The sequence below is a fragment of the Onychostruthus taczanowskii genome, unplaced genomic scaffold (genome assembly GCF_017590055.1).
Source record: "Onychostruthus taczanowskii isolate IOZ18803 unplaced genomic scaffold, ASM1759005v1 scaffold32, whole genome shotgun sequence".
In the NCBI taxonomy this organism is placed as follows: domain Eukaryota; kingdom Metazoa; phylum Chordata; class Aves; order Passeriformes; family Passeridae; genus Onychostruthus; species Onychostruthus taczanowskii.
The window spans coordinates 1793370-1808920 of NW_024500572.1; the positions used below are offsets into that span (position 1 = coordinate 1793370).

The 15551-nt window shown below is 52.2% G+C and overlaps 1 protein-coding gene across 11 annotated transcripts in view; it reads left to right on the forward strand.

The window, feature by feature from the left end:
- Window positions 1–14242: 14242 nt before the first annotated feature.
- NCOR2 (nuclear receptor corepressor 2) overlaps window positions 14243–15551 on the forward strand; it is a 229991-nt gene continuing 228682 nt past the window's right edge. For all 11 annotated transcript variants that reach the window (XM_041410484.1, XM_041410491.1, XM_041410492.1 and 8 more), the window contains exon 1: window positions 14243–14473. The gene's annotated coding sequence lies outside the window, so the exon portion shown is untranslated. The remainder of the gene's footprint in view (window positions 14474–15551) is intronic.

The following is a 15551-nucleotide window of genomic DNA, read 5'->3' on the forward strand; positions in this document are numbered from 1 at the left end:
GGGGCTCCTCCTCCATCCCAGGGCATAACAAAGCTCAGCTCAGGCTCCTTGGGGAGTACTCAAAGATGTCTCAGTCATGGCCACCAAAGATGCTGAAACTCCTCTCCTATCAGGGCAGGCTGGGAGAGCTGGGGCTGTTCAGCCTGGAGAAGACTTTGTGGAGAACTTAAAGGCCCTTTCAGTGCCCAAAAAGGCTCCAAGACAGCTGGAGAGGGACTTGGGGCAAGGACATGGAGTGACAGGATGAGGGGGAATGGCTTCAAACTGAAAGAGGGCAGGGTAGGATTAGATATTGGGAGGAAATTCTTCACTCAGAGGGTGGCAGGCCCTGGCACAGGGTGCCAAGAGAAGATGTGGCTGCCCCTGGACCCCTGGGAATGGTCAAGGGCAGGTTGGATGGGGCTTGGAGCAAGCTGGGATGGTGGAAGGTGTCCCTGCCCATGGATGGGGTTGGACAGGATGAGGTTTCAGGTCCCTTCCAGCCCAAGCCATTCCGTGGGTCAGTGACTCCATTCTCAGGTGGGAGGCTGAGCAGCCACACCTGGAGGGGAGGTGCAGCCTTGTCCTCAGGCCAGGGATGTGCCCAGTGGCTCTGCAGCTCTGCCTGAGATGCCACAGCTGGTGCTGGGCCCACCCTCCTAATTCCAAAAAAGGAGGAATAAAACCACCTCAGTCACTTTTCTTGGCTGGACTGAGGTTGGTCCATCTTGGGCACCTCCTGCAGCATGCAGGGCACAGTGCAGCTCTTGGTTCTGCTAAAGATTTGGGGTTCATAACTCATTAAAAAAAAATATCCTGTGGTATTTTTAATAACCTGCTGGTTTAACTCAATTATGAGACCATAATTAACGTGCTGAGATGAAGCAGGAGATAAACCTTTGATTTTTTTTTTTTCCTCTTGAAGGATGCTGCAGATAGATTCTGAACTTTGTATTCAATTACTTAAAGGAGAAAAAAATTAACAGGTTTCTGATGAGAAAAGCATACTACCTCCTTCATAAAGAGAGATTTATTAAGGATAGTGAACGAGCGTACCTCAGGGCTCAATCATCTACTGTGTTTTTTTTTCAAGGGGTGATTCAATTACTTTAAGATGTGTTGCCTAAAAGAACAAACCAGGCTCTGTTACTTGGCAAATTAATCAGGTTCCTTTAGTGGTTTCTCTGGGTTAATAATTTCATTTAGGCGGCCTTCTGTTTCGTGGTTTCATCCCTACCAAGAAAACTCTCAAACAAGAGGGAGGGGGAGAAAAAAAGTGCAATTTGCTTTCTGAACAAGGCAGCAAACGCCACTGAGACAGGAAAAGTTTTCCCAAAATCATCTCTCTCAGAGGTGCCTGTGAAAGCAGCAACTGGTTGGAAGAGATTTAATATTAAAAAAAAAAAAAGTGTTAAGGCTAATATTTTCACTGTGCAAAAAGGCCATTTGGATTTGTTGTCATCTGCGAAGGGCTGTGGATTTTATTTGTAATTACTGTGAATGACGTTCTCTGGCTAGCACGAGCCAATCCTGAAAATGTCACCGGTTTTTAACACATTTGTCTCTTTGAATATTCATAGCTCTGCTGTTGGATACAGATGGAGAAAGAGCCACCAGGGAAAGGGGGAGTTTGCCCTGCCCTGGGCACAGGGAGGTTGTGCTGGGGCAGATGTTGCCCAAGGTGTGGGCACCGACAGCACCACTGCCATGGAAAAACACCTTCAGCCAGAATTTCTGGGGTTGTCACAGAATTATTTGGCTTAGAAGGGACCTTAAATATCATCTGTTTCCAGCAGCACCATTGCTCATAGCAGGGTTCTCTCAGTGGACAGCTAACAGCTCCCACTGCCTTGCCTGGAGGGTGGAGGGTGGGGATGCTCAGCAAACACAGGACCCCTGGCACATCTGGGCAGTCCCTGGCTGGCTGCTCCCAGGGAGACTTTTGGGAAAAGCTTTAGGGCTGCTTTTTTGCACTATAAAACATCTTTATGAAAGGCATGCAGAACCCTGTTTTATTAAAAAACCCCTTGAACTGTGGCCTGGGCTGCATCCACTTAAAACACGGATCTTTAGATGCCAAATTCTGCATTTTGGTTGAGGGCAGCAATGCTCAGTGTGACCTTTCTGAATAAAACCATGACTCCTGCCAGCACCCAGGGCTGCTGAGGGCTTAGACACCACCCTGCTCTGGCAGAGACCAAATATCACCTGCAAAATGAGGGAACATGACAGGGACATGGATGTTCTTGCTGCTTTTGCTCTGGCAGTGCTCTGGTGATGATCAAGTTAATGGAGGGAGCAGAGCAGTTCCCAGCAGAAGAGGTCATCTGTTTCCTTTCAGGGGATTTGGCTCCGGTTTCATCATTTCATCATCTGCAGGAACAGTGAGGCCCTTTTATCAGGAAGGGCTTTCTGGGAGGGGGCATGGCAGGCTGGTCTCTCCCTCGTGTGAGAACTCATTCTAGGCCCTCACATAAAACCTGTGCTCTGTTTTATGGCTTGGGAAAGTGCTCCAGAGGGGCAGAGCAGAGCTTGGGGACACACTGGAGCTGTCCTGATCCCAATCCTCAGGACCCAGTGTGGCTGTGCAAGCACCTCACCACTTGTCCAATGCCATGGGGATGGCCAAATTGTGCTTTTCCCCCTTTATTTTCCTTGTAATTGCTCTTTTTGAGGCCACAGCACCCGGTTCTGCTCTCAGCCTCTGCCTCCAAAACTCATTTCTGGGTGAGGATGGGAGTGTCAGCGTGCTGAGGTGGGGTGGGTATTTTTAGAGCAGCTGGCAGACTGTGCAGAGCAATTATGCTCCAGGTTCCCAAATAGCCCTGAGCTCTGTCACTGGCTGAAAACACCCCCTGGCCCATTTGTCCAGGGCTGGTGTGGGTCAGGGATCTTTGCAGGCAAACCTGAAATGTTGGAATTGAGCACAGCTGGAGCTCCAGTGAGGCCAGAGCAGCCCCTCACCCCAGCCTGAGCTCATGGCAAGAGGAATGGCTCACAGATGTTGCACACAGCCCACCTCTGGGGGAAAAAAAATATCAAAAATATCTGATCATATCCCTTGGAATTAACTTTCCCTTCTTCCCAACCTCCACACTGACAGCAGGGTCTGGGTGCTGCTCGTGGAGCATCCTTGGATAGGGAACTTCTGTCGTGCCTGGGTAATGGTGGCTTTTTGTGCAAACAATTCTCGGGTTTTTTTAATGCCTTCACACTTAAATTTAATGTGCTCATCCCAGCGTGCCAGCAGCTGCTTTTATGCCAAGAAAAATTGGTACATTTTGAAGGTGTTGGATGCTCCTTTGCTGGGGACACTCCGAGGTGTTTGTGGGTGACAGAGCTCCCGTTCTTTTTTAGGGCAGTGATTCCCTCTTGCTGTCCTCTGGATGGAGGCACAAGACAGCAGCCACAAGTTTTCTGTTATCCCTTTTTGACAGCTCTCCAGAAGCATCACTGCAAACTGGACCTGTGATGCCCAGCAGGCAGCCCTGACCCTGGCAGTGCCCAGGAGGCTTTTCAACCTCAAGGAGGAAATTTCAGGCATAATTTGGAGGGGGCCAAGGCAGGGAAGGGATGCATTAAATCCCACAGCATTATTAAATCTCTGCTCTGTCTTTTCTCCCTCCAATTTCCTACCAGAGCTGATTTTCCCCACTTGAGGAAGGGAAGCAGTGTTCCTGCTTTAATTATCACCGTCCTTCCCCTGCCAGCAGAGGATTCCTGAACCAGGCATGGCACCACACCAACACTCCACCTCTTCCCCTCTCTAATCCCTCTTTGGAACACTGGCTGCTCCTGGCCCCAGCTCCTTCAGCTGCCCATTGCTGCCCTCTCCCCATCCAGAGCCCACCGTGGCACTGCCCGTGCAGCTCTTTGGCTCCAAGGTTTTTAGGACATCCAGGAGGGCTGGGTGTCTCACCACTGCCTCGTTGTCCCCTGGCCCTGCTCTGCCTGCCAGGCTCTGGTTCCTGCAGGATTTATTGCTGGGGAAATGCAGTGCTCTGACTTATGAAAGTAGGACATTCGCTTGGCAGCTCGAGAAATAATGGGAAATCCATTTAATTATTCCCCAGAAATGCTCAGATTGTGCAGATGCTGAACTTAGGTTTAATATAATTTAGATAATTCATGTCTATAAACATGTCTGGGACTGAATGTGATGTTCAAGCCATGGATCCCAGCCTGTAGTTTTCCTCCTTGATCCCAATTAGAGCTCCAAGTATCCCACAGGAGCAGGCTCATCCCCATGCCTGACCCCTCTGGGTTCCAGCAGACCCCTTGGTGCAGGTCTGGAATGCTGAGGAAGATGTTTTTCTCTGGTTTGCAAGAGTTTTTCACTAGGATGCTGTGGGCAGCCTGGCACTCAGGTGCTGTGCTGGGGCACAATGCCAGCCTCAGCACTGGCATTGATTGTGCCTAATGGAACAGGGTAGAAAAGGGGGAAAACCCCCCCTACTGCTGGTAATATCAGTGCTCTGGGGTTAAAATGAGCCCCTTCTCTTATGGGAAATCTCCCTTTCCTCCCTGGCATTTGGGAACAGCCAGGCCACCCTGCCCAGGGTAGCTTTGTAGCCCAGCTGAGCCCAAATCCTTCTCCTGGGAAGAGTGTTCAGGATCTCTCTGTGAGGTGAGAACCCCCCTGGCATGGCAAATAAGGACAGCTGTCAGAACAGTTCAACTACTGCCTTGCTTTTCCCCACTTCCACCATTTCCTGGGCTCTTTCCTCCCTCAGCCCAGCTTGTTCTTCCCTCCCCTGGCTCTTCACACCTGAAACGCATCCTAACGCTCCTGGAATGGCTTTTCAGCCCCAAATCTGGGATGGAACTCGCTGATGAGCACCTTGGGGGATGCTGGAGGAGCCGGAGCTCAGAAACACCCGGCAAACCCCCAGCCCCGGCGGGTCCCCATCCCACCCATCCCGGCCAAGACTCAGTTCCTAATTTTGACTTTGCAATCCCCTGGAGCAGCAGCAGCAGCAGCGAGGTGACCGTGAGTGACACCCATCAGTGCCGGGTAATTAGACCGAGCACACACACACACACACACACACACAGGCATTACAGTACTGATTTCTGCATTAGCATGATAATGAATGTTCTCACTAGAAGCTTGTAATTATGTTTCCTCTTTTTTTTCCCCTCCCCCTGAAAGTATAATTAATTATGAATAGAGCCAGAGTTTGACGCTAACACTTTTTTTTTTTTTTTAAATCCCTTTTGGTTCTATTTCTGCCCTATTAAAAATTTATGAAGGAGCCAGAGGTAAAGTCATTTTCCCAGACAGTTACTCCTATAAATTCAATGGGAATAATATTAAAAAAAATAATAGAAGGCAGGAGGGGACTTTGCAGAGGGTTTTCTCCCCTCTTTAGGCCATCAAGATGCTGCATTTGCCTGTTGAAAGCCACAGTGCATCCACACTGTTGCAATCTGGGGGAAGTGGCAGTGGGCATGGATGTGCCAGTGGGTAGCACGAGGTGACAAGCAGCCCCCAGAGGTGCCAACCCTGCAGGTCTCCCCCCTGAAGCTGCTGCAGCCACGAAGGATGGAGGTCAGAACAGGGTGCTGATGTGCTCTGAGAAGAAAAAAACCACTTTTATTACTTGAAAATATAAGAAAAGTAACCTGCAAGCACTTATAGTACCTTGGGAAAGTTATTTAGGAATAGGAGATGCAAAGCCAAAAGCTCCCAAGGAAGTGCTTGTACTTTTCAGCTGGCTCACAAAGATCAACTCTCCTGGGATTCCAAGCCCGGGGTGTCCCAGTTTTTTGGATGCAGGACCAACCTCAGGGTTTGCTCCCACAGCTGTGATGGTGTGGCTGCTTCCAGCAGGGCCAGAAGCCTCCTCCCCACCTTCATTGTGGCTCATCCTTTCCCTAGAAAACCTGTGTGGAATCACACCGCCCCTTGGGGACAGAAAGTGAGAGAATGGGTGAAAGCAGCTCAGCGGTTTGGGGTGCTTGGTGTGAAGATGTAACAATAGAGACAGGCACTGAGGATCTCCATCCTTCCAGGCATCCCAGATGAGCCCCTTGCAGGGCCACAGGCTTTGTCCCCTGCTGCTGAAGCCTGTTGTGCTTCCTCCTCCTCCTCTGCTGGTTGCCATTCATACCACCAGCCTTCCCTCGCCGTAGGTGTGAACTGTTTTTCTTTTTAAATTGCATTTATTCTAACAAATGTCTCATGCAAACACAATTGCAGGTTTGCTAGAGGGAGATGCTATTTGCAGGCAGCCTTGCACAAAAGCAGATTTATTCTCCTTCCATTCATTTCAAGCTAAAGTAATAGCTCTAACTACATCTGACTTATAATAAGCACATTCCTGGGAACAAACCTGTACTCTGCATGTATTTCCCTCTTTGTCAGCTCCACCTAGGCACTTTTTCTCCCTCTCTTTATTTTTTTTTTTTTTTACAATAACAAAATCAGAGCCTTGTCAGTTGAAAGTTTATACGCCCTATTTATAGCACTCTGCTGTCTCCCAGCTTTTATGTTCCAGCATAAGTAGCTCTTTACCCTCTGCTCACAAGGAGCCAAGCATGAGCCTGGGTAGAGTCTGGATCTCCATAATAGCTCTTTTATCCTTCCCTGAGGAGGGGAGCATGCCCTGCTCTCCACGGACCCGCCTGCTTCAGCTCCAGCCCTGTTGGAGGGGAGCACCCATCCCCACGGGCCAGAGGACTTAGCCCTGTGTGTTTTGGTAATTCTTTTTGTCAGCATACCCTTGGACTTGGGGGTGTTTTGCTGTGCACCAGCGTGGTTTGCTGTTTGCAGCTGCTGAGCATCACTGGTCCCATCCTCTGGCTGGGAAGCAGCACCAAAGTTTGACTCATGAATTGCCATCTCTTTGACGGCTGTCGTTAAGAGGAAGAGTAAGAATGGTTTTCTGGGGAGCTGCAACAGTTATCTCAGTGATTTCTGTAGTTAAGCTGATATTTTAATGCACTTTGTGTGTTTAAGAGGCCTTCATAGGCAGGCATGGATGCAGAATCTGCTGTGGCTCCTTGACTTGCCATGGTTGGCTCCTGAACTTCTCTGTTCCTCATCTCTGGGTGTCATTTTGGGACAGGGTCTGCCAGAGACGCCGAGGGAGGGCTGGAGCAGCTCCCAGCATGGCACTGGTGAGATGGAGAGCAGAGATGGTGGCTTGGGGACAAGTCAGAGTCACCAAAACCCTCAGCAGCCTTGCCACCCCCCCACCCAGCCCAGCATTCCAGCTCTCCTGGGTGCTCCCAAACCTCCTGGTCCTTTGTGCTCACCCTGGCCAGCAGGATGATCCCAGGCCAGGCTGGATGGGGCTTTCAGCAGCTCGGTTTAGTGAGTGGGGCTGGAACCAGACCCTGTGAAGGTCCCTTCCAACCCAAACCCTTCTGTGGTTCCGTGCAGGAGCAGAGCTGGAGCACTCCCACACTCCTGTCCCCCCTCAGCACCAGGCACAGTGTCTCCTCTGTTACCCTGTCCACGTCACTGGGACTCAGGCAGGACTCTCCATCTGTTCCAGGCAGAAAGATTAGGATACAAGGGGCTATTGTGCTCTTCTCCCTCCAACTAATTTTAATCCTGGTGAAAAGGAAAATCTACATGCTAAAAAATCCTGGGTGAGAGGTCCCGCTTGGATGTTCACAGGGTAAACAACCATGACAGCTTCAAATTGCAAAATAATAATAATAAAAAAAGAATATTTCAGGCAGAAACACAAACAGAGAGCCAGGGCTGGGGGAAAACAGCTCTGCCACAGCCTGGCTCCTCCGCAGGGCTGTGCTTTGAGGATTCGTCCTGTCTGTTAAATATAGCTGATGAGCTGTTCTTGAATCTCACCTAATTACATCTCCTCTCCTGCTCTGGCACTTCCCAGCTCTTTGGAGCTACAAGGAGCTGGATGATTGCAGCTTGAACTCCTCAGGTGGAGCGAGAGGCTCATTTGTCATCCCCTGTTTGGCTGTCTGGTACTTGGGAGGAGGGAGATGAAAAGTTGAATTCTCTGAGAAGGGAGGGGGAAAAAGAAAAAAAAAAAGGGGGGAAAAAATCCTTTTGAACTCTTGGCTCATTAAGATGTCAAAAGGTTGGGTGCCCTGGCAACTGCCTTGTCTCTCTAAGCAGGGCTTGAAATTCCTGCAGTCATCCTGCGGGGAATTCGCAGGCGCTTGCTGGGCTCCTCGTTCATGGGAAGATGCTCACAGCTCAGCTGCAGGATCCTCCCGAAAAGCTGCTCAAATTTAAACAGTTACAGGTTTCCTAGCTTGGGGCAGCTGCCCCTTGGCTGTCCAGTCCCATCATGTGTCACCTCTTCCAGTTCTCCGTGTCCCTGTTCCACCCCTTCCCATCCCCACTGAAAATGCCAATTCAGGGCCATGAGGGTCATTCCTGTGGGCTTCACCCAGAAAAAGTCATTGCCTGAAAGCTATTTGGATTGCTTTTAGAGACTGACTTGCATGCATCAGTTTGGTTTTGCTGAGTTTGGAGGTGGTTTTTTTTTTTTTTCAAGATTTTGCCAAATTTCAGCCAGGTGCTCTCCAGCCTCTCCATCCACATCATGTCTGGCAAAATTTCTACCTCATTTTTATTGTGCAGCTTGGGCTGCACATCCTATGTCTTTTGTTTGATTCTTCTTCATCCCAATGCAGGGCTCTCACTGGAGTTTAAGTGACTACAAAAGAAGGAAATATGTTTTTCCCAGTTCCAGAAAATACCAGATGTCTTAAAATGAAAAACCTCCAGAAACAAAATTTCCCGATTACTACATATTGCAGCATATCCAAAGTAGGGAAGCAGTTTCTCAAGGGTGGCATTGGAGGAGTGACAAGGGGATCTGACTTCAGCTCAGCTCTTTTGGCAAAGAAAACCTTGCTATCCCTGCAGGGCCTGAGGCTGGAAGCACAGGGAACCTTCTTTTGGGATCCTGCACCAGAGAGTTATCCCCTCCTATGGGAGTTATCGCTCCAGAGCCACCTCAGTTCCCCTAAAACCACCATGGGAAAAGGAGAAAAGGTGCAGGGGGATGCTGTGGGGTTGGAACACTGGTGCAGGGGTACCTGAGCCCCTCAGGGAGGGACTGTCCCATGTGCATGGGTGTCAGGGCACTGCCACCAAGCCAGGCAGGCTGGTGAGTGTCCTCCTCTCTGCATCCCCAGCTGAGCTCAGCTGAGAAAGAGACAGAGCTGTCATCAAAAATACACTTCAGATCTCTTCCATGGAGGAGGAGAAGTGCCAACACGACCAAAAATATGCATAAGATCAACTCATGGGTTAGAAGTGGCCTGGCTACCACTTTCAGTCTCAGGGGTTCAGCTTTGCTGCGGGAAGCCCTCATCATTTTCTACTGTTTTACTCATAGCCAAAAATATGATGAAACCAGAATTGAATGTTTTTTTATGTCTCATTACAGTAAGCATCATAAATTATTCACCCATGAGTGAATTCAACCGCACTTCTTACTCAAAAGGAGCCTCCTTTCCTCTCCAGGGCCTCCCAACTCAGAGCCTCTAGGGCTGGTGGTGGATTTTAGGGTTTTCCCACCTGCCACTGCCTGAATACGTGGGGACATCACTGCTGGCTCCTCTTTGACATCCCTCCAGCCCCTGACCCGAGTGCATGGTGAGAGCAAACTTCCCTTAGGATAAGGGCAGAGACGGGGCAGGTTTTGGGACCGGTCTTGGCAGCAGTGGGGATCCCCACCACATCACCCCCCACAAACCCTAGTGCAGATACCTCTAGAAAACCATGTCCTAGGACAATGTCAGTCTAATCAGCGCCCTGTTCGTTAGCAGGGTCCTATAATTAGAAGCAGCAGCCAGCCATCTGCTTTGATCTGGCCACATCACACGGTGCCTCTGTCCCTTGTCACCGGCCGTCACCCCAGATCAGCGTTTCCCTGCGCCCCCAGCCGCGGCTGATCTCGCTGGCATTATCTCTAATGACCCGTGCTGGCAGCCTCTGTGCTGTGCTGTGCTGGGAGCCCAGCCCAAACCAGCTCCTCTCCCTGTCTGCCTGCCCATTATTCCCCCACACGGGGTATTTTTGGGGTTTCATGCTCTTGCCAGTGGACGTTCCCCAAATATCCTCTGCCTCGTGTCAGGAATGGGCTCTGGGGGTGAGAATAGGAAAGCACTGGGGGAAATATTGCTGCTTTTAAATGTTCTGAGGGTTTTCAGCTGGTAAAGTGCTTTCCCAAGTTTCCTGCTGCACGCTGCTCCCAGGGAGGATGACATCAAAAGGACCACCTTGTCCACAGGCAGCAGCTCAGGGCTGCAGCCTAGTCAGACCTTGGAGGAAAGAAAGGAGAAAACCTCTTTTTATGTATCTTTAAATTCGGTGCCTAGACAAAAGCATAAGACATATAAATGGATTAACAGCCATGGTTTATTAGCGCTCCTTAATTCACTTCACAGGGCTGAGGGAAAAGTTATTAGCAGATGTATGGCCAGTAATAAGCTAATTATAACCCTGTCAGATCAGAGATTTGAAGAGGTGGGTAGTTTTGTGTGTGAGATAACTATAATTGTCTGTTAAAGATTATGAATTAATATTGATTTAATAAAGCTGTGGCCATTTATTTCTGCGGTAAAAACTAGTTAGTTATTCTGTGAGCTGCCCCATCACCGTGGGAGGCAGCAACCATCTGCTCCAGGTGTGTATTGGGGAGGCCAAAATGCACGTGGGACTGGTCACTGAGCCTGTGTCCTGCCTGTCACTGTCCCCAGTGCTGGCTTTGATAGGGGCAGCTTTGTCCCCTGGCTCAAAACTGATGCCTGGTGCCTCTGTGCACCACAGCAGCTCAGCCCTGGGGTCACCACGCACCTGTGGGAGGGGAGAATGCATTTGCTGCTTTTAGCTGGATTTAAAACCTATCTGCAGGTGTTTACCTGTGTTTAAAAACTGATCCCCTCAGGAGGGACGTGACCCTTTTGGGGTCCTGTCTGTCCTCTGACGTGTTGAAATCTCAAGCAGCCCCCTGGAGAAGCTGTGAGGAGCTGATGGGAGTGTGCCAGTCTGTGACGGGGGCAGGACAGGCAGTGGAGCAGGACACAGCGTGTCCAAACACAACCCAAACCCACCTGGGAGGGAATGGGACAGCTGCTCAGGACCACTCAGCCCAGCCATTTGGGAGAGGGAGCTGAGGAAATGGCCAGAGAAAGAGAGGCAAAGCCTCGTGGCCAGGGTCAGGACTGGCTGGGAAAGCAGAACTTCATTGCAATTGCAGTGTGTCAAGGTGCTGATGGGGTCCCTGTCCCATGGTGGGGCTGATGCATAGGGTGGGATCTTGGGGATGAAAGCAACCTGGTCGTACTTGAATAATTTCCCAGTTTACAGCCACCATCCAGGATTGCTTCATTTCCCCCCTCTCTGCACGCAGATGAGTGCCACTGACTTTGGGATATTTCACATTACGTAATTAATTTCTGTAATTCATCGGCAGCTTGAGGGTGAACACAGAAAAAGTCAGGAGTGGGGAGTGGGTGTGAGACCCCATGACACCAGCTGCATCCTCGGGTTTTGCCTTTCCCCCTTCTCCAGGGAAACACGCAGAGATCTTTAGTTTGCTTGGTTTTTTTCCCCCTGAGACAGATCCACTTCCCTAAGGTAAACTCCATCCCTTCACATCGCCTGAGTCCTACCGAATTCCTCTCATGCCTGGAGCAAGTAAAGGCAGGTCACCAGGGCTGTGGGAAGGTGCTCTGGAGGCAGCCGTGTTGCATCATGCAGGGCAGGGCTGCAAACCTCCTGCTGCCTCCACCCTTTGCCAGACCTACCCCCAGTTCCTCCCTGAGACCAGCAGGTCCAAGACCCCTCGTCCCTGTGCTGGAATTCGTGGTTGTGGAGGGTAAAACCCTGCCAGAGTTTTCGCTCACATTGGTCCTAGTGGGCTGATGCTCCGATAAAGTGAATTACAGGCTGACTGAGGCTAAAGGCTACGGCTTGCTTTAGATGTAATCACTTTCCCCTGAAGCTTTCTATGGGAGGGTGGTTTCAAAGGGAGGGTGGCTCCTGTTTTGCATCTCACTTCTTTTCCTGGAGGAGTTCAGGTCAACCTAAGCAAGAAAACACCCCAATTTTCCTGCATTTGTACCGGGCATGGGGCAAGTTTAACGCAGGCCATCTCAAATATCCGAGGCAGGACTCCAGTTTTCCACTGAGAGCTGAAATCCCCATCTTTGCTGCTGGACGGCTCGCATTACCATTTTATCTGATGGAATAGCTATCAACGGCAGCTTCCAAGTGAAACGCTAAGGAAAAATCTGTGTAAGCTATCTGCAGGCTGGCAGCACAGATACACCGGGATTGCAGCGACAGCCAGGCTCTGTCTCAGGGCTCTGTACGTGTCCAGCTGCAGCACAGCACCCACAGCAGCACTTCCTCTGCTCCGGGATGCTCAAGGCAGCCTCACCATGGACTTGCTCACCTGAAGTCTCAGCTCCCAGAGCCTTGAGATGCTGCCACAATCTTATCTGTGATATCTCCAGCTCAAGACGCTTCCAGCTTCCATGATCGCAGGGAAAAAAGCTTGAAAACAAAAAGCCTCGAGGCTCCAAGAGCTAGAAATGCACAAGGAAATAATCCCCGCTGTTCTAAGAGCAATGCCACTGCAGAACCCCCATATTCCCACTGCAACACCATCCTGGTGATTCCCTTTGGCACCATGGCCTTCTGGACTGCAAGAACAGGCAAAAAAATCCATCTGTGCCCTGGCAGGGTATTCGGTGCTGCTGGAAAGTGTGTTCAACCCTAAGGGGTTTATTTAAATGCATTTGATTCTAATGTTGTTCTTAAGGTCACTGGGATGTAAATGCCTGGCTCCTGTAAAATTAAAGTCCTGAGTCTTTTTGCTGTGGTACAGGACTTGCCTTCCATTCATTAAGTGAAACATCACAGATATTAAAAAAAAAAAAGCTCAGAAAATGCTAAATGGCTGGAGCAGAGAAGCCCCGCAATGCAACAGGGATAAATCCAGTCCTCTATCTCCCAAGACAAACATATTTTCAAGAGAAAGATCTGATCCGCCCCTTTGCTTTCACAAGACACTCAGCCTGTGGATAAACCAAAGACTCGAACCGCACCAAGGGTGCTGCCCCGAGCCAGCAGACACACAGCTGCCACAGGCACGGCAGGGCAACTTTTCCTGCTTTTTCTGACGCGCCGGGCTCATTTCAGGCGATTTGCCTGGTGCTCCCGGTGCTTGTGCTCACACCGCCCGTGCTTACACAGCGAGCGGGGTGACTTCAGGAGACTGAGTCCAGGCCTGGGAAAGTGCCTGTGCCCTGCAGCAGCGCCGCCGTATTGGGGCAAGGAATGCCGTGAGCTCTCCCTCTCCCTCTCCCTCTCCCTCTCCCTCTCCTGCCCTCCCGCTCCGAGGAAACGCGGAGAGATGCGGGCAAAGAGCATCCCTGCATGTCCGCATCAGCCTGCTGGAGCGGGGTGGGACACGCGGAGGTTTTTACAGCTGCTGGAGCAGTGGAGGTTTGCGGGATGCTTTTCCAGCTGTTGGGGTGGCAGGGAGGGACACCCAGCTGTGCAGGGGGAACAGTGGTGGCTGAGGAGATAGGACCTTCCTCATCCCCCGTCCCCCCGGGAGGATGGAGAGGAAGAAAAAGTGTGGAAAAGCAAGATATTAGTTAAAATCTCTCAGTGACCTGGGTTGCCTCAGTGCTGATTCCCGTGGGCATTTGCTTGTTAAATTGTTCGTATTTTCCTGCAAAGATCCCACGCCGAGAAGGTTTTTGATGCAGTCGGGATCACAGCACAGACACTAACCCAGGGCTGGGAATGTGCATCACGGGGGTCTTCTCCTGAAGCCCCCCACTTTCCTTTTGCGGGAAAACTGAAGTTCTTAATCATGTTGCTGTGAAACGCTCTGGACAATTTCTCGGGGCTGAACCTTTACCAGGGTTCAGAACGCCAAGAGGTGCCCCGACCTCCTCCTCCGAAGTGTCCGCCGGCACGAGGGGGTTGTCCGCCAGCTCACACCACAAGTGAGAACCCCCGATTCCCACCAAAAACATCATCAATGACACGCAGGGCCACTAGCGCAGCCCGCCGCACCTTTAAAGCTGGCAACCCCGGCAGCACCGAGGTACCTGGCGGCACTGATAAAGCGCTGCGAGGGGCGCACCGGGGGCGCAGCGGGTGCCGGGGCACGGCCGCTGTCGCGACCCGCGGGTCCCGCCGGGCGCTCGGCGGCGCGGGCGCACGCGGCCCCTTTAACGCGCGCGGGCGGCGCGGCCCCGCTCCGCTCCGCCCCGCCCCGCCCCGCCGGCTGTGGGGCAGGGCTGGGCAGGGCAGGGCTGGGCGCTGCGGCGAGGGGCGGCCCGGCCCCGCGGACGGCCGGAGGGACGGGCGGGCGGAGGAGCGGGCGGCGCGGCTCGCAGCCCCATGGCTCTGGATTTATAAACACGGCGCAGATGGCGGGGCCGCGTCCCCGCGCCCAGCGCTGCCCCGCCGGCCGCTGAAGCGGGAGCGGCGGCGGCGATGGGGGGCGGCAGCTGCCGGCGGGATTAGGTAAGTCGGGATGGGGGGAGCCCCCGGGGGAGCCCCCGGTGCCGGGCTGCGGGCGGGCCGGGCTGGGGGGGCCGCTCCCCGCAGGTGGGGGAAAGGCGGCCGCGTTACGTAAAAATGAAAATGTGCCACGGGAGCTGCTCGCCGGGGAGAAACTTTCTCTTATTATTATTATTATTTTTTTTTTCCCCTGTTGGTTTTGCTGTGTTTGGCCTCAAAGGAACGCGCCGCCCGGGAGCGCGGGGGAGCCCCGCACTCGGCACGCTGGCGGGGACACCCCTCTGCGGGCTGGGGGCACCCAAGGGCCTTTTTTTACCCCCATCCTCTTTTTTTTTTTCTCCCTTCCGTTCAATCCCGCTGTGTTTCGCCGCTCTTCCCCCGCACGCTGGGGCCCGGTGGGCTGGCGCTGGCCCACAGCCGGAGCAGTGAGCGAGCATCCGAGGGGCACCGAGGGCGGCCCTGTGCCCGGCGCGGGGGCACCGAGGCCGGCTCCTGGCCGTGCCGCGAGCCGCAGGGCTGGCTCCTCGGGCCGTGCGGTGTTCGCCGTGTAAATATTTACGGCAGGTAACTGAGCCGGGTGTCTGCAGGCAACAAGTGCACGTTTCTCTGAACCCTAGCTGAGGTCTCTGGAGTGATCGCTTGCTTTTTTTTTTTTCTTCCTTTTTTCTTTTTTTTGCCGTTGATTCTTATAATTTCCTGTTCCCTCTTCTCCCTCGGCCCTTCCTCCTGCTCCCTTGCCCTGACAATGCACAAAGAGCAGGCTGCAGTGGGTGCAGGCAGCTGCCTGCCATGTGGGCTGCTGCCAACACCACTGAAGCAGCAAAACCTGCAGGACTCGGGCTGGGGCCGTGTTGACCCAACAAAGCCATCCCTGCTTGCAGCGCTTTGAACCCTCTGGAAGCCCAGCACGCCTGCAGGCACTGCTGCCTGCGCCCCAGGCTGTGTCTGCTCCCTGAACTTTGTGTTTTGGGTCAGCTCAAGAATGTGCGGGAGAGGACAGTGCTGCTGGAGGTGATCTGTGCAGTGGGTGTTTCCTAACCCCTTGGTTCACAGGCGTTTATGGTTTGAACTCTTGCGGCGA